Source organism: Sapajus apella, unplaced genomic scaffold (genome assembly GCF_009761245.1).
Source record: "Sapajus apella isolate SASKATOON/1434 unplaced genomic scaffold, GSC_monkey_1.0 scaffold11, whole genome shotgun sequence".
Lineage (NCBI taxonomy): Eukaryota > Metazoa > Chordata > Mammalia > Primates > Cebidae > Sapajus > Sapajus apella.
In genome coordinates, this window is record NW_022436951.1 from 30,472,553 (window position 1) to 30,497,111 (window position 24,559).

At 38.4% G+C, this 24,559-nt stretch overlaps 1 protein-coding gene and 1 pseudogene across 7 annotated transcripts in view; one reads left to right on the forward strand and one right to left on the reverse strand.

Annotated features, from left to right (window-relative positions):
* CTNND2 (catenin delta 2) overlaps nt 1–24,559 on the forward strand; it is a 944,995-nt gene that overhangs the window by 67,523 nt on the left and 852,913 nt on the right. The window lies entirely within an intron of this gene.
* LOC116552124 lies at nt 14,769–16,327 on the reverse strand (annotated as a pseudogene).

Sequence of the window (24,559 nt, forward strand, 5' to 3'; positions counted from 1 at the left end):
GTACCCTTTTCTAGTCTCCAATGCTTTTTTATGTTGTACTTTATAAATTATATATAAAAACGTGTTCCATTGATGAAACATTTTGCTTTGTTCTTGCAATGGCCAAACCAACATGGAGTGGTGATTTGTTGATTTAAAGGGGGATTATATCTCCTAACATTTGGAAACTAAACAACGCACTTCTAAATTATTCATGGCTCAAAGAGGAATGCTCAAAAGAAATTTAAAAAGTACATTCTAGTGAGTGAAAATTAAAATGCACTATACAAAAAATGGGGAGACAGAACCAGAGCAGTGCTGAAAGCAGAATTTATAACACTAAATGCATACACTAAAAAAGGGGACAGGTCCTAAACAGTAATCTAATCTCCAGCTAAAGACCCTAGATAAAAAAAAAAGACGGATGGGAAATGAAACCAAAGCAAACAGAAAGGCAGACATAAGAAAGATAATAGCAAAAGTCAATGGAATTCAAGAGAGACAAATATTGGAAAAAATCAGTGAAACAAAGTGCTGGATCATTGGAATCATCAATAAAATTGACAGTCTTCTAACAAGACTGACAAAAAGAGACAGAAGGCACAGGTTACCAACACTGGCAACAAAACTGGGAATATCATTATATACTATGCAGCCATTAAAATGGTAGTAAGGGAATACTATGTACAACTCTGCATACGTATTTGACAGCTTAGAGCAGATGGAACAAATCCTGAAGAAACACAAACTACCAACACTAACATTAAATGGGTACCCTGAATAATTCTATAGTTATTAAGGAAATTGAATTCATAATTTAAAACCTTCTAAAAAGGTAAAATAGAAAGGCCTAGATGGTTTCCTGGTGAGATGATTTCTACAAAATATTTAAAGATGAAATAACAACAGTCCTGCATAGTGTCTGCTTTTGTGTAGAAAACAGAAGGAAGAAAATATTTACCAGTTCATTTTATGAGGGTACATTACGCTGATACCAAATCAGACAAAAACAATACAGGAAAATAAAGCTGCAGGTCAACATTCCTCATTAATATAGATGCAGAAATACTCAAAAATGACAAAATCAAATCTAGCAGTATATAAAAAAGGTTGTTTCCTTCCTTTCCTCATTCATCCACTTTATTTTTTTATTTTTGGAGATAGTTGTACTCTGTTACTCAGGCTGGAGTGCAGTGGGGTGATCATGGCTCACCGCAGCCTCAACCGTCAAGGCTCACGTCATCCTCCCATCTCAACCTCCTGAGTAGCTGGGACTATAGTCCCCTGCCACCACACCTGGCTTATTTTTGTATTTTTTGTAGAGATGGCATTTTGCCATGTTGGCCAGGGTGCTCAAACTCCCAGGCTCAAGTGATCCTCCTGCTCTGGGCTCCCAAAGTGCTGTGATTACAGGAAGGAGCCACCATACCCGGCCCCATCCACTTTTAAATGTTCTTTAGTCCTATGTTTTCTGTGAGGGATCTCATGTTGAAAGGGGGCAAATTCAAAGACCTGTGAATCAGGAAATTTGAAAGGGAGTGCTACTTTTGTTTGTAGTTCTAGTTTCTTTAGTGTAGGAGTCAGAATTTATTATTCTGTGATGTAATAAAAAGTGTATTCACAATGATATTCAACCCAAGTTTCTGCAAGACATAGGTGTTTCTGTGTTCAATTTAGAAGTATGTTTAAAGCACCTCATTTATTTATATAGGTATGTATTTTTTTATTTGACAAAACATGCACATTATGGGGTACACCATGTTGTTTTGATGTATGTTTATATTGTGGAATGTCTAATTCAAGCTAATTAACATATTCATCTTCCTCACATACCATTTTTTGGTGAGGAAAACATTTTTGTATTTATATTCAGAATCAACATTGTTCAATTACTTGTTCTGGCATCTTAAGTTATCTAGAGAAGAAAAATTAGAATGCATACAAAAGATCTGTAGATACCAGCTGGTTACAGGTGTCTTGGGTAAATGGGTAGAGGAAGAGAGGATAAGATGCCATGATGTTATTTTGTTAAAGCACTTATTTTTACATGCATTTTGCCATGGGGACTGTATTAGTATTTTTATGAGCTTTTGATGATACAGTTATTAAGAGTGCAAGCTCTTTGTCATTGGGTGTGTGCTTTGATTTTTATTTTCCCAAAGATCTGTTTTCCAGAGCATTTTACTACAAGCTACTCCTTCAGAAGGCAAACTACCTCATGTCCTCCCCTAGGTCTCACCTGCCTCTCCCACAAAGGATTATTTTTTGGTGGCCTTAAGACTTTTGATCTCTGTCATATGATTAACTTTTTTTAAATTATACTTTAAGTTCTGGGGTACATGTGGAGAATATGCAGGTTTGTTACATAGGTAGACACGTGCCATGGTGGTTTGCTGCATCCATCATCCCATCATCTACATAAGGTATTTCTCCTAATGCTATCCCTCTCCTAGTCCACCCCCCCACTGTATTCCCCCATCCCTCGACAGGCCCCAGTGTGTGATGTTCCCTTCCCTGTCTCCATGTGTTCTCATTGTTCAACACCCACTTAGGAGTGAGAACATGTGGTGTTTTGTTTTTTTTTAATTCAAGTTTGTTTCAGGATATTCAGGATTTGATGTACAATATACATACTACAAAGCTCAATTGTTTTGGTTTAGCATTCCATGAAGTTTTACAAATCTGTACTGTCATGTGACCACAGCCAAAAGGGAGATAGATAGAAAACAGTTCGAGCTGGGTGCAGTGGCTCACGCCTGTAATCCCAGCACTTTAGGAGGCTAAGGAGGGAGGATCACCTAAAGTCAGGAGTTTGAGACCAGCCTGGACAACGTGGTGAAACCCCATTTCTACTAAAAATACAAAAATTAGCCAGGCATAATAGTGGTTGGCTGTAATCCCAGCTACTCTGGAGACGGAGGCAGGAGAATCACCTGAACCTGGGAGGCAGAGATTGCAGGGAACCAAGATCGCGCCATTGCACTCCAGCCTGGGCGACAGAGCGAAACTCTGTCTTAAAAACCATAACAACAACAACAACAACAAAAAGCAGTTCCATCCCACCAAGTTCCCGCCTTCCCTACCATAGTCACCACCTCTGTCCTCCCTGCCCCAGTGACCCCATCTGACTTCTGTCCCTGTAATTTGCCTTTTTCAGAATCTCATATAAATAGAATCATGCCGTAAGTTGTCTTTTGTGTCTGGCTTCTTTCACTCAGCATAACGGATTTGAGGTTAAACTATGTTGTATCATACATCACAGTACATTAAAAAAGAATACTGAGTAGTATTCATTGTGGCTTTATCACAATTTGTTTGTCCACTCACCAGTTAATGGCCTTTGATGGTGTTTTCAGTCATTAGCTATTATGAATAAATTTGCTACAACCATTTGCTTAAAATATCAAACATGTTTTTGTTTCTCAGATAAATGCCTAGGAATGGAATACATATTCTTAAATGCATGCTTAACTTTTAAAACACCAAACTCTTTTACAGAATTGCCATGTACTTTTTCATTTCCGTGATTCTAGGTATAAAGGTTTTAGTTTCTTCACAACTTTGTGAGCTCTGTGTAGCACTGTGCGTAATATATGTATATATTCTTTTTTTTTTTTTCTTTTCTGTGTTTATTTATTTAGAGACAGGATCTCACTCTGTTGTGCAGGCTGGAGTGCAGTGGCTTGATCACAGCTCACAGCAGACTCAACCTTCTGGGCTCAAGCAATCCTCCTGCCTCAGCCTCCTGAGTAGCAGGAACTACAATAATGCACCACCATGCTCCACTCATTTTCCTATTTTTGTAGAGATGAGTTTTCGCCATATTGCTCAGGCTGGTCTTGAACTCCTGGGCTCAAGTGATTCACCTGTTTTGGCCTCTCAAAGTGCTGGTATTATGGGCATGAAATACTGCACCCAGCTGGTTTTATTTTATCCATTTTAGTAGGCAGGTAGTAGCATTTCATTCTGGTTTTGCTTTGGGCTAGAATTCCTAATAGCTATTGATGTAGAGCATCTTTTTATATTCTGTTTTCTAACTGTCTCTCTTCTTTGGTGAAGTTTTTTTTTTTTTTTTTTTAAACATCTTTTGCCAATTTTTTAGTTGGGTTCTGTTTCTTAGAGTAGTAGGGTTTTTGTTTGTTTTTTGTTTTTTCCTAGCTCCTGGATACAAGTCTTTTGTCAGATAAGTGGTTTGGAGGTATCTTCTCCCAGACTGCACCTTGGTTTTGCATTATCTTGATAATATATTTCAAAGAATAGAGCTTTTGTATTTTAATGAAGTTTTGTTTTTATATCTTTTCTTTGATGCCTCCATTTGCATCATATATATGAAATCTTTGCCTAACTCTTACATTGTCTTCTAGAATTTGTACACATTAAGTTTTACCTTAGATCTATGATTAAGATGATGTTTTTGGAACCAGGTTCTTTTTATGCTTATATACATAAATATGTCCACTTGTTTTACACTCAGTTGTTAGGAAGGCTTTCCTATCTCCAGTGCATTACATTAACACATTTGTCAAAAAGCAGTGGCCCCATTTATGAGGGGGAGTATTTCTGAACTCTTTTTCCTCCTCATTCTAGATGTCTGTTTTTATGTCAAATGGATGCTGTCTTGATTACTCTACCTTCATATGTGATCTTGAATGAAGCGATATAAGTCCTCCAACTTTGTTCTTTTTTTTTTCAGGCTTTTTTTTTTCCTTTCTTTTCTGTTAATACTATTCTAGGTCCCTCAATTTGCCACAAAAAAAAACATAGTATCAACTTGTCAATTTCTACATATATGCTGGCATTTTTTATTAGGATTGTGTTGAATTTGAAGATCAACAGTCTGGAGAAAATCTACAATTTAACCACGTTGAGTCTTCCAACCCAGTAGACACATGTAAAGACACATGCACAAACACACACTCTCCTTTACTTTCTTGCATTATTGTTTTCTAATTTTCACAGAATAAACTTTAAATATATTTTATTACACTTAACCCTGTATATTTCATGCTTTGATGATATAAATGGTATTGTTTTAATTTTCAATCATTTGCAAGTATACATTTTAAAAATTAATTTTTCAACATTGAGGATTCCAGAGGTCTGTCCAGAGGTCTGTAGAAAGAGTGGGCCACCCCATGTGTATTTAACTCACTCTTTTTCTGGGAGCCACTGGAGGTGTATAAGGAATCCTGGTGATCCTCAACTCCTTGCAGGGATCCCAGCTTCCTCCACTTTCAGCCCAGGATCTGCCTCCTTTCGCCTCTCAATGCCTTCCTCTGGATGATCTGCTTGGAGTCTGTATTAGTCTGTTTTCACACTGTTGATATAGACATACTGAAACTGAGCAATTTATACAAAAAAGAGGGTTTAATAGACTTACAGTTCCGCATGGCTGGGGAGGCCTAATAATCATGGCAGAAGGCAAGGAGGAACAAGTCATGCCTTACCTGGATGACAGCAGGCTAAGAGAGAGGTTGTACAGGGAAACTCCCCTTATTCAAACCATCAGATCTCAAGAGACTTACTAACTGTCACAAAAACAGCATGGGAAAGACTTGTCCCCATGATTCAGCTACCTCCCACGAGGTCCCTCCTGTAATACATGTGGATTCAAAATGAGTTTTGGGTGGGGACAGAGCCAACCCATCTCATTCTGTCCCTGGCCTCTCCCAAATCTCATGTCCTCACTTGTCAAAACTGATCATGCCTTCCCAGCAGTCTCCCAGAGTCTTAACGTACTTCAGCAGCAAGTCAAAAGTTCACAGTCCAAAGTCTCATCTGAGACAAGGCAAGTCCTTTCTGCCTATCAGCCTGTAAAATGAAAAACAAGTTAGTTATTTTCTAGATACAATGAGGGTACAGGTATTGGATAAATACAGCCATTCCAAATGGGAGGAATTGGCCAAAACAAAGGGGCTACAGGCCCTATGCAAGTCTGAAATCCATTGGGGCAGTCAAATGTTAAAGCTCTAAAATGATCTCCTTTGACTCCTGTCTCCATGACTCCATGTCCAAGTCATGCTGATGCAAGAGGAGGGTTCCCAAGGATTGGGCAGCTCTGCCCCTGTGGCTTTGCAGGGTACAGCCTCTCTTCCAACTGCTTTCATGGATTGGCATTGAGTGTCTGCAGCTTTTCCAGGTTCATGGTACAAGCTACCAGTGGATCTACCATTTTGGGGTCTAGAGGATGGTGGCCTTCTTTTCACTGCTCCCCTAGCCAGTTCCTTAGTAGGGACTCTGTGTTGGGCCTCCAACTCCACATTTCCCTTTGGCACTGCCCTAGCAGAGGTTCTCCATGAGAGCCCTGTCGAAGCTGACAAGGCTTGGTGCTTTGTCATCTGAAGCCGTGGCCCGAGGCCCTTTTCAGCCATGACTGGAGCAGCTGGGATGCAGGGCACCAAGTCCCTAGGCTGCACAAAGCATGAGGACCCTGGACCTGGCCCACAAAACCACTTTTTCCTCCTAGGCCTTCTGGCCTGTGATGGGAGGCTGGCTGCCTTGAAGACCTCTGACATGCCCTGGAGATATTTTCTGCATTGTCTTGGTGATTAACATTTGGCTCTTCATTACTTATATAAATTTCTGCAACTAGCTTGGATTTCTCCTCAGAAAATAGTATTTTCTTTCTATTGCATTGTCAGGCTGCATATTTTCCAAACTTTTATGCTGTGTTTCCCTTTTAAAACTGAATGCTGGCTGGGTGTGGTAAGCTCATGCCTGTCATCCCAGCACTTTGGGAGGCTGAGGCAGGCAGATCACAAGGTCAGGAGTTTGAAACATGCCTGACCAATATGGTGAACCCCATCTCTATTAAAAATACAAAAACTAGCTGGGTGTGATGGTGTGCATCTATAGTCCCAGCTACTCAGGAGGCTGAGGCAGGAGAATTGCTTGAACCTGGGAGGTGGAGGTTGCAATGAGCCGTGATTGTGCCACTCCACTTCAGCCTGGGTCATAGAAGGAGACTTTGTCTAAAAAGGAAATGCTTTTAACAGTACCCAAGTCACCTCTTGAACACTTTACTGCTTAGAAGTTTCTTCTACCAGATACTTTAAATCATCTCCCTCAAGTTCAAAGTTCCACAAATCTCTGGGGCAGAGACAAAATGCTACCAGTATCTTTTCTAAAACTTAACAAGAGTCCCTTTGCTTCAGTTCCCAACAAGCTGCTCATCTCCATCTGAAGCCACTTCTGCCTGGACTTTATTGTCCATATCACTATCAGCATTTTGGGCAAAGCCATTCAACAAGTCTCTATGAAGTTCCAACCTTTCCCACATTTTCCTGTCTAACGAGCCCTCCAAACTGTTCCAACCTCTGCCTGTTGCCTGGTTCCAATGTTGTTTCCACATTTTCAGGTATTTTTTCACAGAACCCCACTCCTGGTACCAATTTACTGTGTTAGTCAATTTTCATGCTGCCGATAAACACGCATGTGAGACTGGGTAATTTATGCAAGAAAAAGGGTTTAATGGACTTACAGTTCCACATGGCTGGGGTGGCCTCACAATCATGGCAGAAGGCAAGGAGGAGCAAGTCATGTCTTACATGGATGGCAGCAGTCAAATAGAGAGCTTGTTCAGGGAAACCCTTATTTATTTATTTATTTGACAGAGTTTCACCCTTGTTGCCCAGGCTGGAGTGCAGTGGTATTCTCTTGACTCACTGCAACCTCTGCCTTCTGGGTTCAAGTGATTCTCCTACCTCAGCCCCCAAGTAGCTGGGATTATAGGCACCTACCACCACACCCAGCTAACTTTTTTATTTTTGGTAGAGACAGGGTTTCACCATATTGGCCAGGCTGGTCTTGAACTATTGACCTCATGTACCACCATACCTGGCCAGGAAACTCCCCTTTTTAAAACCATCAGATCTCATGAGACTTATTCACTATCATGAGAATAGCAAAAGAAAGACCTGCCCCCATGGTTTAATTACCTCCCACCTGGTCCCTCCCACAACACATGGGAATTCAAAATGAGATTTGGGTTGGGACACAGCCAAATCATATCAGAGTCTGTCAGTTTTCTTGCTGGTCTGGTCTCTTGGTGGGAGAAACTCTTCCTGGTACATCTAGTCCAATTTTGGACTGTAGTGTTCTGGCAATTACTATATCTGGATTTTGGTATCAGTGTAAAGAGTCTCATAAAATTATTTAGGAAGTGTTCAGTTCCTTCTATAGTTTGCAAAGTCTTATATACAATTGGTATAATTTCTTTTAAAATATTTAGCAGTATTCACCTTTGAAGCAAATTGTATGCTTTCTTTGGGTGAAGGAGTTTGCAGTTTTATCTGTGTTATCAAAGATGATTGGCATAAAAGTGTTAATAATGATTCCTTGTTTTCCTTTTAATGTCTTTAATTCTTGTAGTGATGTTTTATTTTTCCCTGACTTCAGTATTTTATTTTCTATTTTTCTTGATGTGTCTAATGATGTATCAGTTTTACTGTTTTCAGAGAACGTGCTTTTTTTATTTCATGGATTTGTTTCTATTATTTTCCTTTTCTCGACTTCATTGATTTCTATCTTTGTTTTATTCATTATTGTTACTTTGCATCTTATCTGCTTTTTTTCTTCTTTTTTAAGGGTAGAAGTTTAGACTCTTGAGTTGCAGTCTTCATGGCTTTATTACAGTAGGATTTAAGGCAGCATATTTTGCTCATTGCAACACTTTAAGTGAGTCCCACATATTGTGCTATATTGTGTTTTTATTCAGTTTTAAAATATTTTGTAATCTCTCTTTCTTCTTTGACAGCCCATGAGTTATTTACACTTAAGTTTTAGATTTTCATACATTTAAGGATATTTCAGATGTCTTTATGTTGTTAATTCCAAACTTAATTTCATTTTGTTTAGAGGAACTATTTTGTTGGATTTTACTTATGGTAAATTTATTGATATTTATGTTACTAAATCTGATCTATCTTTATCAATGTCCAAGTGTCCCTTAATATTTATTCTGCTATTTTTGTGTGGAATGTTTCATTAATGTCAATGACATCATGTTCATTGATACAGTTGTGTAGGATTCTTTTATACTCACCAATTTTCTGTCTACTGCTTTTATCAACTATTGAGAGGGGCATATTTAATTCTCCAACAATGATTATGGATTTTGTCTTTTTCTTCTTTGAATTATATACATTTTGTATTACATATTTTGGATAATGTTGTATGAATATGTAGATTGTATTCTTATGTCCTGGTGAATGGACTCCTCTATCATTAGTCTTTGTAATTGTTTTTTAGTTTGAAGTCTGTCTTGTCTGATGTAGGCACTCTGGATTTCTTTTGAATGGTGTTTGATAGTATCATTTTCTGTCCTTTTACTTTTATCTTTTTGTATTATACAGAAATCTGGCTTTATGTTTACCACGTGAGATTGGATATCACTTTTTAAATGTAATATGACAATCTCTGCCTTTTATTTGGTAATATTTAATTCATGTGCGTTTTATGTGATTATTGTATTTTGGGTTTACATCAATCATTTTGATCATTGTGTTATATTTTCCCTGAAAGTTTCTCCATTCTTTTGAATTGAGTTTTCTTTTAAAGTATTGCTTTATATCCACTATTGGCTTTTGCCTATAGCTCTTTCTTTTATTTTTACCTAGTAGGTAAACCTAGGGTTTACTGTTTGTGTTTGTATAAGATTTACTGTCTACTACAAATTATATTGCACTACATCGTATACTGTAAGGAAGTTACCATAGTATAATTCTCTTTTGTGTCTCTCAGAATCTGAACTATGATTTTTTTCCTACATATGTTGTAAAATTCACAATATTAATTATTTTTGCTTATGTCAATGTTATCTTTTTAAATGATTAAATAATTAAAAAAATTTTTTTCTTTACCTTAACTTTTACTATTTCTGTTAGTCTTCCTTTCTTTGTGTATATCTAGATTTACTATTGTCATCATATTTTTTGTTCTGTAGAATTTACCTTATTATGCTTTACGTTGCATGTCTGTTGGCAAGAAAATGGCTCAGCATTTGTTTCCTGAAAAAGTTTAATTTTTATTTTTATTGTTGATTTATTTTATTATTTGTTTCCACTAGTTACAGAATTCCTAGTTGACATGTTTTTCTCTCAGCCCTTTAAAGTGTTGCATCATTGTTCTTTGCCTGTCATAATTTCAGGGGGAAAATATGCTTAATCCTTACCTTTGATCCTCTGCAAGTAAAGTTTCTTTCTCTTTTTATTCTGTCTGTCATCATAAGTTTATCTTTGATTTTCAGGAAAAGCAATTTAATAATAATAATATTCTCTGATAGTCTTTGATTTGTTGTCTCTTTTTGATTTATTTTGGAAATTCTCAGGAATTATTTATTCACATAGTTCTTCTGTCTCATTCTCTCCTCTTCTTCTGGAAGTCCAGTTGCCCATAGGTTAGACTTCTTGGTACTATCCCACAGTTCCTGGATGCTCTGTTTAATTTTTTTCATTCATTTTAAAGATAATCCTGTATTGAGTTATCTTTAAATTCACTGTTCATTTTTTCATCTCTGTTGTGCTGATAAGCCTGCTTAAGGTACTTTTTAGCTCTGATGTTGTGTTTTTATTTTCACATTTTTCATAAGTTTTTCATACTTTATAGTTCTGTTTATTTGCTTATATTCCCATCACTTAATGCTTGTCTCTACCTTGTCTATATTAATTGCAGTTATTTTAAAGTTACTAGGTGATAGTTTCAATACCTGTGTAATTTCTGAATCTGAATATTTATTATTTTATTTCTTGGTAGTTTTTTTTTTTCTTTTTGTGTTTGTGGAAGAACAGCAAAATCAAAGGTAAATACGATATACCTCTGCAAATGGGAGTCATGGTGAATCTGTTAGTGTCGGAGGATAAGTCAGTAATCAGTATTTTAGCTGTGTAGGGTTTTGTTGCGGCTAGTGTTATCCTTAGTTCACTACAGGCTCAAATGGGTACAGTGATGCACTCTGATTATCGTGTGGCTATGATTGTTCCCCTACTCTGCTTGGGTGACAGAGGATTGTTCAGACTTTGTCACCCTATTCTCAGTCTTACACAGTACCTGATTATGTGCTCCACAGAAGGGTGTCTTTCTCTTTATATTTGTCCTTCCTCAGAGGTAAAGGGTTGTGGCTTATTATTCAGTGTTACACATGGTGGGTACCAGAAGGATTCTCCAAGTCTAGATTTAGTCTTACAGAAGCTATTCTCCTAGTTCTAAGGTTTAGAACCTCTTCAGCATCTCTGATTTATCTTGGGTAGGAGAGAGTTTTCTGTACCTCTCCTAATGGTAGCTGACTTTTGCTTTGTGTCACTCTAGAGCCCTAAAGGTTCCCCTTCAGTTAGAGGCAGATTGCTTTTGCTTCTACCCTTTAGCCTAAAGCAATGAATTTTTCCTGCTTCCTCATGGTGTGTTAGAGGATTTCCTTCCCATCTTCCTCCTTAAGGGACAGACACTTTTTGCTTCTACCACTGCCACTGCTGTCTCCTGCATCAGGCCTGAAGTAAAACATTTATTGACACTCCTTTAATGCCATTGTTTTCTATAGCAAAGGTGTAGAGAAGAGCGTTGTATTTTACACTTGTTGATTGAATTTTTAACTCTAATACTGTGGATATTTATGAAATGGATTCTCATTGGCCAATACAGTATTATGTATAACTCACTTATTTTTGGCCTGGGTGGATACTAATGGACATGGCAACATGAAGTCTAAATTTTTTTAAACGTTTAATTTTTTAAATCAGTATTTAAATTGAGCTTCATCATTTTCTTTTCTTTTTTTTGAAACATTGTATTGTCTAGGCTAGAATACAGTGTCTCAATCTTGACTCACTGCAGCCTTCACCTCCCCAGTTCAAGCGATTCCCCTGCCAACCGAGTAGCTGGGATTACAGGCACCCAACACTATGACCAGCTAATTTTTGCATTTTTAGTAGAGACAGGGTTTTACAATGTTGGCCAGGCTGGTATTGAACTTGTGACCTCAAGTAATCTGCCTGCCTCGGCCTCCCAAAGTGCTGGGATTACAGGTGTGACCCACTGCTCCCAGCTGAGCTTCACATTTGATATTATACTTTTTATTATATGCATTTCTTTCAATGCAATTAATAACATTTTCTCAAGACTTGATTTTAAAGTAGTACTGTACAATATGGCATTACCATGGTACCTAATGGCCTACAAATCTTTTACATAGCATGAATAATACCTTTCCTTTAAATTTACTAATGTGAGAACATTGCCTTAAAAAATGTTATGTAAAAAAGTATAGCATATACCATCAGTTTGGCTAATGAAAATGAGCTGCATAACAGCTAAAAATTTGAATGTTTTATAATGACTGATATTTACATTTTTATCATTATTCAGCAATGAAAATATCCTCAGTGATTAATAATTTGGGTTGGCCACTGGTGTGTTTCTGTAACAGTGGCTGTAACACTTTCAGAATCAAGCTAAAAAGTAAATAATGAGACATTTTCTTTGAAAATGTTTGAGAACAAATTTGAGTCAATATGATTCATGATTGACTGTAGTAATCTCCCGATGCACACCTAGTGCAAATCCAAAAACTCATTAATTGGAAAAAATTGCATGCATCATTAGTGGTTTTGTTTAATTTGATCTTTTCATTTGTCTTTTGGAAGACTCAAAGTGTCAGAACTTGAAATCTTTACCATGTGCATATCTGTAATTCTCATTTTATTAAATGTTTTACTTCTGAATATAATTCTCATTACTATTGAATATATATTTGAATTGTTGACATGAATATTAAAAGTATGCACAGAATATGAGTTCAAGGAATTTGGAGTTAAATTATCAATGGCTACAATAATTGAGTAATTTTTTTTTTGAGGTGAAGTTTCACTCTGTCACCCAGGCTGGAGTGCAGTGGCACGATCTTGGCTCACTGTACCTCCGCCTCCCAGATTCATGTGATTCTCCTGCCTCAGCTTCCTGAGTAGCTGGGACTACAGGTGTGCCCCACTACACCTGGCTAATTTTTGTATTTTTAGTAGAGATGGGGTTTCACCATTTTGGCCAGGCTGGTCTCGAATGCCTGACCTCCTGATCCGCCCGCCTTGGCCACCCAAAGTGCTGGGATTACAGGTGTGAGCCACCGTGCCCAGCCAATAAATTGAGTAATTTTAACATTGGCAATTGAATATTTTAGTTATCTATTTTTACATGACAAATATACCCTAAAACTTAGTGGTCTATAGTGACATACATTTATTATCTTATGGTTTATGTGTGTAAGGAATCTGGACATGGCGTAGATGGATTCTCTGTTTCCTGATCTCTCACAAGGCCTGAATCAAGATCTACAGTCTCATTGAAGGATTGACCTTCATTCTCACCTAGTGGTTGTTAGCAGCATTGAGTTCCTCATAAATTGTTAGACTCAGGTCTTTATATTCTAACTGTCTTTTGGTCAGAGACATCCTTCATTTCCTTGCCATGCTGATCTCTCCAATGTGGCAGCTTACTTTATCAAAGTGTGAAAGTCAAACACCACCAGAGAGGGACCACTATCAATATGGAAGTCACAGTGTTTTGTAACTTAATTATGGAGATGATAATCCCATCAATGTTGTTGTGTGGTTAGAGCGAATTTATTCAAGGAGAAGACCGTGAATACCAGGTTATGGAAATTATTTGGGACTGTCTTTGAGACTGCCTACTACAATAAGCTGTTCATTTGTTACACATACCATGTATTGTTTGAAGATATTGTTGAAGTAACTAAAATCCTTTATCATAAAATTACTTTGAAGAATTTGAAACTCATATACTGCTCATTGTTTTTACCGTGTCACTAAAACTTCTTCTCAATCGTGCTATAATTTATGACAACTCTCCAAAACATAGCATTGGAGGTACAGACCAACAGACACTTGCTGCAACATTAATGGAAGGGGTATAACAGAAAGGCCAAGATATGATTTTGTTCACAGTCCTGCTCTGTCATTAACTTTATATCTCTTGAGTCTCAAGTTCTTCTTTTTCTAATGACGATAACATTGACATTCTATTTGATAGTTTTTACACTTTACCTAATATAATAAAAATAAAGCACTTAATATAGTACTTCTACATAATAATTGCCGCATAAATGGGGTTTATTATTATTATGCATGTCATTACTTAAAGAATGAGGAATCCTGTTTTATTGATGGAAAACTGAATATATTCTTACTAAACTGTATGTGTAGTTTTCTTATTTGGGGGACACACTTGCTGGGCTGATGGTTTATTAGGAAATGGTTTCAGCATATGGAGTACTAAATTAAACTGTTAAAATAATTCACTAGTAAATGAAATCAGAATTGATTTAGTTTTTCTCAGCTAAATAGAAATGCCTATACTTCTAATTGATAAAGCTAATTTAAATATCTCTCATACTGATTTTAAGCCATTGCCATTGACACTTCTCTCAGAAGTAATTTCTGAAAGTGATTTACAGTGGGGAAGACAGCCTGCCAGATGGTAGGTCTTCCTATGAAGAAGTCAGGGCAGTTAGAACAAGGTAGAACAGTCTAGAACTGACATAGGGGTCAACCAACAGGTCATGCGAAGAGACTGTGAAGTTCAGGATCAGATGAAATGTCTTTTTGATTTAGCTCTTACAATTTTCATGAAGAATTTGGAATAAATTTCTAAACATTTTATTATGAAAAACCGTAAAGCTACAGAAATGTTGAAAGAATTGGACAGTGAACAACCATTCCCCACCTAGATTCTGCAGGTAACAATTTTGCTCTATGAAGTCTTTCATGTATCAATACACTTTGTCATTTTTTTTTTCACACTGCAATAGTTAATTTTATTTGTTCAAGAACTCATACGGTAAGCATTAAACCAAGCATAGGCTTTGATTCTGTGAGCTCAAATTCACATATTGAAGAAGATCAAACTGAGATCCATGTACATGGATGAAAACTAAAGGCTCAGAGTTAATTCAATTGTAGTTTTTAAACTTCTACAGCCTAGGGCTCAGCAGTCACAGGGCTTTTAGGTCGTTCTGGATGTCCCACAGGGCATCTGTACTTTTCTTGAGCTGAGCAACCTCTCATCATCCTTTAGCTTCTGGTTAATAACACTGGTGAATCCCTGGGCATTGAGGATACGCGGAAGGCTCAGGAAGACTTCATTCTCGGTGCCGTACATCCCCTTTACCATTGTTGACACGGGATGAATCCTGGATAGATTTTTCAACATGGATTCAATAAGATCAGCCACATTTAATCCAGTCGCCCAGTTGGTATATCCTTTTAGCTTGATGACTTCATAGGCACTTTCAACCACCATCTTATGCACTTCCTTCCAGTTTTCACTATCATTGTCAGTTCCCATTTCCAGATTCGATTCCTGAGAAAAACACCTGCCACATTCACGCCACTCCACAGAGCCACACTTGAGTCGCCATGTTCTCCCAGAATCCATCCACGGCAGCTGCTGGGATGAATGCCAAGATTTTCAGCCATAAGGTAGCGAAATCTAGCAGAATCCATATTACATCCACTTCCAATAACATAGTGTTTGGGTAATCCACTTAGTTTCCAAGTAACATATGTAAGAATGTCCACTGAGCTGAAAACCACAATTATGTTGCAGTCAGGACTGTACTTGACTATCTGAGGAATAATGAATTTGAAGACATTAACATTTCTCTGTACCAGATTGAGACGACTCTCCCCCTCTTGCTGACGGACTCCTGCAGTTACTACTACAATCTTAGAATTGGCGGTCACAGAATAATCTTTATCTGTCACAATTTTAGGTGTCTGAAGAAATAAGCTCCCATGCTGCAGATCCATAATTTCTCCTTTAAGATTATCTTCCAAAACATGCACAAGAACAAGTTCATCAGTCAGAGACTTTCCCGGAATGCTGATAGCTCACGCCATACCAACTTGTCTAACACCCACTACAGTGATTTTATTGTTTGGGACTGTTGCCTGTCTTCCACAACCGGTGCAATGAGTTTTGCCTTAAGAGTTGCCATTTGGCACAGGAGAGAGAAGGCTCTGGAGACCACTTTAACAATTGTGTGGAGAAGCACCATTTCTTTACTCTTCCATCAATCCATTGTCGGTGCTTTCAGAGTAAGTTGTGAAGTGAAGTACACTGTACACATAATATATTTAAATACTTTATGTAACATCAGCTAGATCTCAGTGTTTCCCTATGCTTCTTTTAAAATAAAAAATTATGTAATATAACACTTATAAGTTTATCATTCAGAAAGTTCTGACAAGTGAGTATTAGATTGTATGTAGATATATTACATGTTAAAAGTCAGAGTTTAAGGAACAGACAGTTGTATTTTGCTAATATTTGGAGAAAGCAATATTCTTTACCAGAAAATCAATGTGAATTAAAGATGTGATGTTTCATAATACGTGGAAGCCATCGTCAGAGAATACCATGCACATTAGTAGTTTGACCAATGGTGTCTAGTTTGTGAATTGTCAATCCCCCTGAAAGCTTAATTTATCATTAAAAATAATTTCTGCTATCATGTTAATCCTAGTAGTGTCAGATAGTTGCTGATTAGTTTGTGGGATGCAATGAATCTTTTATTACTTCAAGTGCAGACATGAGCACCTTTTAAAACCCACATTCTGCAGTACCTGAACTCTGAAATAATTTTCTCAACTTGTTTAACAGACATAGAGCAACAATTGCTGAGTTCTGCATTAGCAGGAGACCTCCTATCAAAGCAACACATTAATTTACAGTCTGTGTAGAAAAAAAATATCTGATATGGAACAGTTATATAAACTGTCCTAAAGGAAACCTTTTTAACGTAGGGTAAGCAGTCAAGAGAGTTTCATTTTAATGTGTAAAACTCTTCATGAGCACATCTTAGTTTGTGAGCTGGGACTGTTATCATTGTACTAATTCACCATAGAGTTAACTCTGAAGTGTGAATACAGGGCATTCTATAAATTTTGGAGTAGAAGTCAATGCAATGTGGATACTATTTTCTAACTATTAAAGTATTGCATTTTATTTTTTACCTGCAGTTGTGTTCCTCAGCACCATCCTTCTTTTAAGTCTGAGCCTTAAGTCTTATAGCCCTATGGAATGAAATATGAGATATTGCCCATGGTAAAGAGGCAGCTTTGGATCTGAAGTTGCCGTTCTTAACCCTTTCACATGACAGATGCACAAATGCCATGGGATGTGCAGTTAGAACAGGATTTTCCATATTCCTTTACCTCCCATAGACCATGTTAGTAACCACGATTAACAGGTTAGGCTATAGAGTTTTATATCTGAGTCCATCTCAGACAGAAAGTACCAAGGAGCTCACATTTTCTTTCCTTGACAGTGTTGAAAAGAGGGAACACAAACATGGGGGAAGCAGGCAGTCAGACATGCAACCCTGTGTCCACTCTTTCAACCACAAGTCCTGAAAGACAGGGATTAGAATACAGGAGAAAGCCAAAGGGTAAGCGCTGCTGAGGGCTGTTCCTTTAGCGATCAGAGAAGAGCTTGCTTGCATGCCAACCTGCAAGAAGTGAATCACTAACATACCTTCTGAGACTGTTGCAGGCAATATGCAGGCCTATGTTTAAAGCTCCTGTGCTACCTTGAGAACGCCATAGCAGGGAATGTCGTAAACTTCCAAGACAGGGCCCAGGATTCTGTTGAGGCCATTCCTGGTGAGTTTGCCAAGAGTATTTCCATGACCCTGGCAAAGGGGCTGTACAGTAAAAGAGGCAGCAAAGTTTACTTGGGCCTGGACTATCCCAACCTCCTGAAGATTGACCACACCTTTTGTCTTAAGGAGTCTGCAGGGAATATGCCTTGACCCTAACCATAGGGACAGGAGAGATTGTGAGGTTTCCCTAGCCGGCAGCTGTTTGAATTATTTGCTTTACCTGTTCCACTCCTAAGTATGTCTTTGGGAAGACCCAAAAGGAGAGGAAAATAGTGACATCCTTGTTGCTGCTGTCACAGCTACTGAGCCTGAACAGAGGTAGATCTATGGGTGTAGTCTTGCTTCCCCATAAGTGCCAGGAAAGAAATTTACTTAAGGTTTTGCAGGGTTTTCCTCATTAAGAAAATTAAAAGAGGTTTTTGTTTCTTTTAAATTCCATATATCTTCTTCTTTCTTTTCTTTCTTTCTTTTTTTTTTTTTTTTTTTTATGGAGTCTTGCTCTGTCACCCAGTCTGGAATGCAGTGGCGTGATCTCAGCTCACTGCAACCTCTGCCTCTTGGGCTTAACCAATTCCCCTGCCTCGGCCTCCTGAGTAGCTGGAATTACAGACTCCCGCCACCACTCCTGGCTAATTTTTGTATTTTTAGTAGATACCGGGTTTTACCACGTTGTCCAGGCTGCTTTCGAACTCCTGACCTCCAGTGGTCTGGCCACCTCAGCCTCCCAAAGTGCTGTCGTATTTACAAAGCCAAGTTTAATATTAATGCAATATATATTGAGTTTTGACTGTACAGATACTGTTTCAAGTAAGATCTTCAAGGAACAATGCACAGCCCTGCCTGCAAGAAACCCACAATCTAAGAAGAAAGAAAAAATTGTAAAGCCTACTTATAAGCCTCTTAACAGGTTCTGAAAACAAGTAGGTCTTTGAGACACATGGTGTGTGGTTCCCTTCACTCGTCACCTCCACAGCCACAACTTGTTGCTTATGAGAGGGAACCCGTTATAATCCAAAACCAAAGTTGCCCAGGTAGGCTACTCACAGGGAGGACTCCATGTTAGCTGGCAGAGGAGCTTTTCCTTGTGGATGTGTGACATATGCTGTCTTAGGTAGAGTCTTTGGTGTACTCTTATTTAATTTGCTTAGTCTAGTATTTCTTTGCCACTTGGATACAATAGGGCATATAGGTTAAGAATGCCCATACAGGGCCATGCATGGTGGCTAACGCTGGTAATCCCAGCACTTTGGGAGGCTGTGGTGGCAGATCACTTGAGGTCAGGAGTTCAAGACAAGCCTGACCGACATGGTGAAACCCCATCTCTACTAAATACGCATAAATTAGCTGGCCGTGGTGGTGGGCACCTATAGTCCCAGCTACTTGGGAGGCTGAGGCAGGAAAATTGCTTGAACCTGAGAGGCAGGGGTTGTAGTGAGCCAAGATCACACCATTGCACTTCAGCCTGGGATTCAGTGAGACTTTGTCTCAAAAAAAAAAAAAAAAAAAAATGCATTCACAGGAGCCAGGCTGCTTGGTTCAGTGGAAATCCTCCAGTCATGACGTGTGTGACGTAAACACTGCACACTGATGTCACCACTATGTGAGTTGATGCTTTTAGTTAATTAATGAATTCATGGGCATTACCACGTTAATGTCAAAGCCCTTATGACAGTGTCTAGACATGTCATAATCAATAAATGTCTTTCTTTCCATCTCTGTGTCCCTCCCTTCCCCCCTTCCTTCCCTCCTTCCTTCCTTCCTTCCTTCCTTCCTTCCTTCCTTCCTCCCTCCCTCCCTCCCTCCCTCCCTCCTTCCTCCCTTCCTTCCTTCCTTCCTTCCTTCCTTGATTATTAATAACTAGTTTCCACACTGTTTTATTAGTAAGCATGTATTGTAGAGACTACCAAATGAATGACACTTCTAGGCTCTGGAAAGAAATATAAGGTGTGGTTTTGATTTGAATGGAGGAGAACAGGAAAAAGAAAACACCTCATAATATATAACTTCCCTTCATCACATTTTGAAACTCCCCTGAGATTGTTTTGCGTGGAGTTGTAATTGAGTCTGTATCTGCCATTTCCGAATCAGATTATGTGCTTCTTTCCAAGCATTCATTTTCCTCTTTCATAACCGTGTTTTTTTTTAAGTGTTAAGAATTTGCTTCTGCTGCTGTTCAACATAAATTCTGAGTCCTGATTGAGGTGAACCATGGTTTTCCGCTTCATGAGTGGACTTGCATCCCATGCCCCCAACCTGTGGAGACAGAGCATGGAGACGCCCTTCCACATATAAAAACAGTCTGATTTGAACAGCCACAGGGCTTTTTATATTAAGTCTCCTCTGACTCAGAATTGCTACCACAGCTGCCCCTCAAAGCTGACCCCTCACCCACTACCCTTCCTTTCTCCTTCCCTCCAGTTGGCCTGACCCATGGGAAATGGGGTTGTGTTGGTGTTATGCTAACCCTGCTGGCTCTGGCTCCCTCAAGTGTTAGTAACTTGCTTTCTCCCCAGCTCCTCCCCTGTCTCCCTCTTCTTTCCCCCACCTGCTGTCCACTTGGCTTCTCTGGTGCTAGAGCAAGGGGAGAGGGCGTTAGGGAAAAACAATTATACTAATACCAGCCAACCGCAGGCATCCCAGATGTGGATGGAAGCACCTCCATGTATTTTTCTGAGGTTCTGCACAGACCCCAGATGCATGTGGTTTGCATGGTAATACAGTCTTGGGGACCCCCTCTCTCAAACTGTTCCCATGCACAAATGGCCACCAAACCACATCTTGTTTCAGTGGTCTCCTTGTCCCAGCAGGTAGCCCTTCGGGACAGGATCTCTTCAAAAAGGTTCAAGCTTAGTTCTCTTTTGTATTGTGTAGGTAGCCAGTGGGAACTCTATCCTCATTTACTTATCTCACTAAAGAAAGGAGCTTAATCTATTCTCATGATCTCTCCTCACCCTGCGCATCATGGCTGCTCCACACTGCATGGGTGGTTTCTCCAGACAGGAGGCAAGTGCCAGCCCCCAGGTGCATGAGGGTCTCCCAGGTCCAGCGTCTCTTGCCAGGTTCTCACAAGAGTACTCTAACTGTGTTCTGTGCTGGATGCTAGAGTGGACTCATGGGCTCTGCAGCTCAGCTGGCAACAGGGGATGAGGAGATGCTGTCTTCTTGCTCACAGGCACCCCATGCATCTCAGTGAATATCGTGGAGACCTTATCAGTGACATGAGATGATGGGGAGGAGACCTTTCTCTGCTTCCCCAAAGTTAGAAGGACCAGATCTGTCACTTGCTAGCAAGTCTTGGAGGTGTCTGAATTCTCGACCTGTTAGCAAGTCTCAGGGAAGGTGATGGTCGCTGCTCTCAGCTGTGCTCCTGAGAACGTGAACCTGTTTGGGCTTTTGCTGAAATGCCTACACAACATTCTTCATCCTGTTATATTATCAAACTGCTGGCAGAAGTGCCGTTACTTGAATGGCATACTTGATTTGACAAAATTTATCATGAAATGCCACTGGTTTTGTGCAGCAGTGTGTAGTAGTTAATACTTAATAGAATTATATAGAAAAAAACCCTTGGGATTTCTAATCCATTAATGTTGCTTATGTAGCCTAGAGAACAATTGATCATGACCATAAATCATAAAACTCAGTTTGAGTCTCCCAAGGATTTTATAAGATAAAATTAATTGATAACTGTCAATTGGTTAAAACAATTTATTAAATGACATCTTTCATATAAGCTTTTGCTATTATTATAATTCTAAAAGTAGGCGTAATTATGGCAGTGTTTTCTACAAGTTCAATGTGTTAAGTAAGTAAAATAGGTGAAAGTTTTACATTAATGTTAATTTTAATTAACATTTAATGTTAATTCTAATTCACTGGTACAGAAACTTCTAATTTCTCTGTGGTTTTTGAATTAAACTCTTTTTTATTTTCATTTTATTCATGACAGTTTTCTCAAAATTTCTATATCTGCCTATATTTTACTTCTTAGAAATACCCCTCATCTCTTAATGAACTTCTGTTTTCTAGGGATTTGTATGTTTAGATATAATTTATAGGTATGATTCCTTTAGCAGGTTGGATCCTGGTATCCACAAAATTCTCACTAATGAGAATCTTATGAAATAAAATATCTTAAAAATAAGTTCTGTAAATAGCATTTGCTTCTAAACTGTGAACCTATTAAATCTGCTATGGCCAATTATAACTTAGCTCCTGTTGATCATGATAATGGAAATATCAACTCCGTTATGTTGTTTAGAAATCTTTCACACAACAATCTATATTGTAGTCTCACAACCGGAAATCTATTGCTATTCTGCTATCCTTTTATTTGATGTTTTATTTTGTCAAATAGAGAAAGCTTTATCTTTAGGCAACATTGCAGTATCCTATTCAGAGTGAAACCTAGGGATTGCTAGCAAGAGCCCTGACTTGTCCATTAAAAACTGCAGCTTGGATATAATTCACAGTAGCTTAGCACAGCAGTGGCTCTTTGCTGTATGGCTTTCCCTTTTCAGCTGGCTGGGAGCCACTCATTTTCCTTTTCCACGTGTGCTTTGCAGCTCTCCAACCTGGCCAGCCCATGTGCTGTCACCATTTCTTGCAAATTTTAAAGTAAATTGTAGACAGAGCTGCCTTAGTGTTATAGAACTCTTTAAACTAGCAGTCTGTTACAGAGTTAATTCATCCCTCAGTGATATTCCACTCGTGGGCTTGAACTGCTGCCCTCTACCACATCTTTTCGTTAGAAGCTTGTTCAATGGAGACTCAAAGTTCTGTAATGTCAAGATGTCTTCAATTTTGTATATGAGATTCCTGATTGCTCTCTGTAGATACACAAAGATATATTCCATTTCAAATGCATTTTATATGTATGTAGGATTTTATAAGATAAAATTTTATGTTCAGATGCATTTTATATTCACGTAAAAGTATACATTGATATGATTTAATAGGTTTTAGGTACAACTTAATTGAACTTTGAATATTTGAGTTTCATATTGTTAAAATGACATATGCTAGAAATAATAGACACAAACTAAATGTAATTACGTAGATGATGAAAATATATGTCAGGTACATAAATACACATTAAAGAAAAAGCATCTAAATTAAAATAATAGCCTCATTCTATTCGCCATTTCATGGTAGTTGTAATAGATTATGGTTCTCAAGTGATTTTTCAGATTCTTACAGGATTTACCTGTAGTATTGAAAGGGTGCCCATCAGTGCTGTTTGGTAAAGCATGAAAATTATAGCTTCATTTTAATGTCTTGTTCATTCTTCAGTTACGTACATGCTGATTTAAATGTTTGTTCTAGGCTGAGTGGGGTGGCTCATGCCATTAATCCCAGTGCTTTGGGAGGGGCAGAAGGATCACTTGAGGCCAAGAGTTTGAGCCCAGCGTGGGCAACGTAGTGAGACCCTGTCTCTACAGAAAGGTGTTAAATAAGTAAATAAATAAATGTTTTTTGTTTTAAAACAGATGTGGACTCTTTTAGAAAGTTGATGTTGACATAAAATGAGATATATGTATCACCAAAAACATTGGTTGTTAACAACATTTGGATACACATTTCACTTCATACTGGACAAAATTATGAGGAGAAATGGTTAAATATATTTCTATAACAAGTGGTAGGAGAAGTTGTTATTCAGGCTTCTGAAATGAAAAAAAAAAATAACAGAGATGACTTCAGATTGTGAAAGTATTCCAGGATTCACATTGTTGAGGCACAGCTATACTATTTCACTTTGTTCTGGAAGAACGTGGTTAAGTCCTGCCCTGCTTAAGGATTGGAATACATTCTGAGAACTGCATCATGAGGCACTTCGTCATTGTGCGAACATTGTGGAGTGTACTTACACGCAAGTAGATGGTACAGCCTATATGGCCCATTGCTTCTAGGCTACAAATCCGTACAGCATACTACTGTACTGGATACTGTAGGCAGTTGTAACACAGTGGTAAGTATTTGTGTATCTAAACATAGCAAAGGTACAGCAAAAATATGGTATTCTGATCTTATGAGACTACTTTGATATATATGGTCCATCGTTGAGTGAAATATCTTTATGCAGTGCGTGACTGTACAAATAAGATTCTAAAACACACCCAAGTGCGTGAGTATATCGTGGCGTATATATGAATATGTGTGTGGTGCGGTGGTAGTTCCGGCTACTTTTGGTTACACAAAGCAGGAAAGAACACAGAATTAATGGTGAGCCTTTTTTGTTTGACATAGAAACGTATCCTGGCATCATGGGCTTTAGTCATGCTTTGAGAGGGGCTCCAGTAACTTTTTTGTGTGGTTCCTTGCACTGTGTTTTTTCCTAAGAGTCAGCTTGTTAGTAGGCTGTCTTCCCTTATCTGAAAACAAAGGCTACTCTGTTTGGATCTCACATTTTCAAATACATTGTTTGGAGAAAGGAACCTTTTAAATTTAGTCATCAAACAAAAGTGCTCAGCTTTACTGTTATTTTCCTGAAATCAAACAACCTGCTTGGATTTGTTTAGACCTGGGATACCACCCCATCACTGCCCCAGTGTGGTAGCCAACCAATTCAATGCAAAACTCGTGGCCATTGACAAATGGGATAGAAAAGGGATTGATGCTGGGTGAACTCCATGGTGTCTGCTACTGGGGAGTGTGTGGAATAAGAAGATGGGAAGATAAATAGGGGTCATGCCATGTCAGCCTTAACGATGGTTTCCAGTCTCGCAGTTATAGAAGAATAGAAAGCATTTGGATCTACTTAAAACTGACCTCTTACCCAAAAATATGATTTGCACAGAGTTAAAAATATTCTAATTCATCATAAGAATAAAAGTAGAGCTGAAAAACCAATGAAAAGCAGTACCTCTGCCAGCAATTTCTATGCACTCCCTCTGCTTTGGTATTCCCAACACA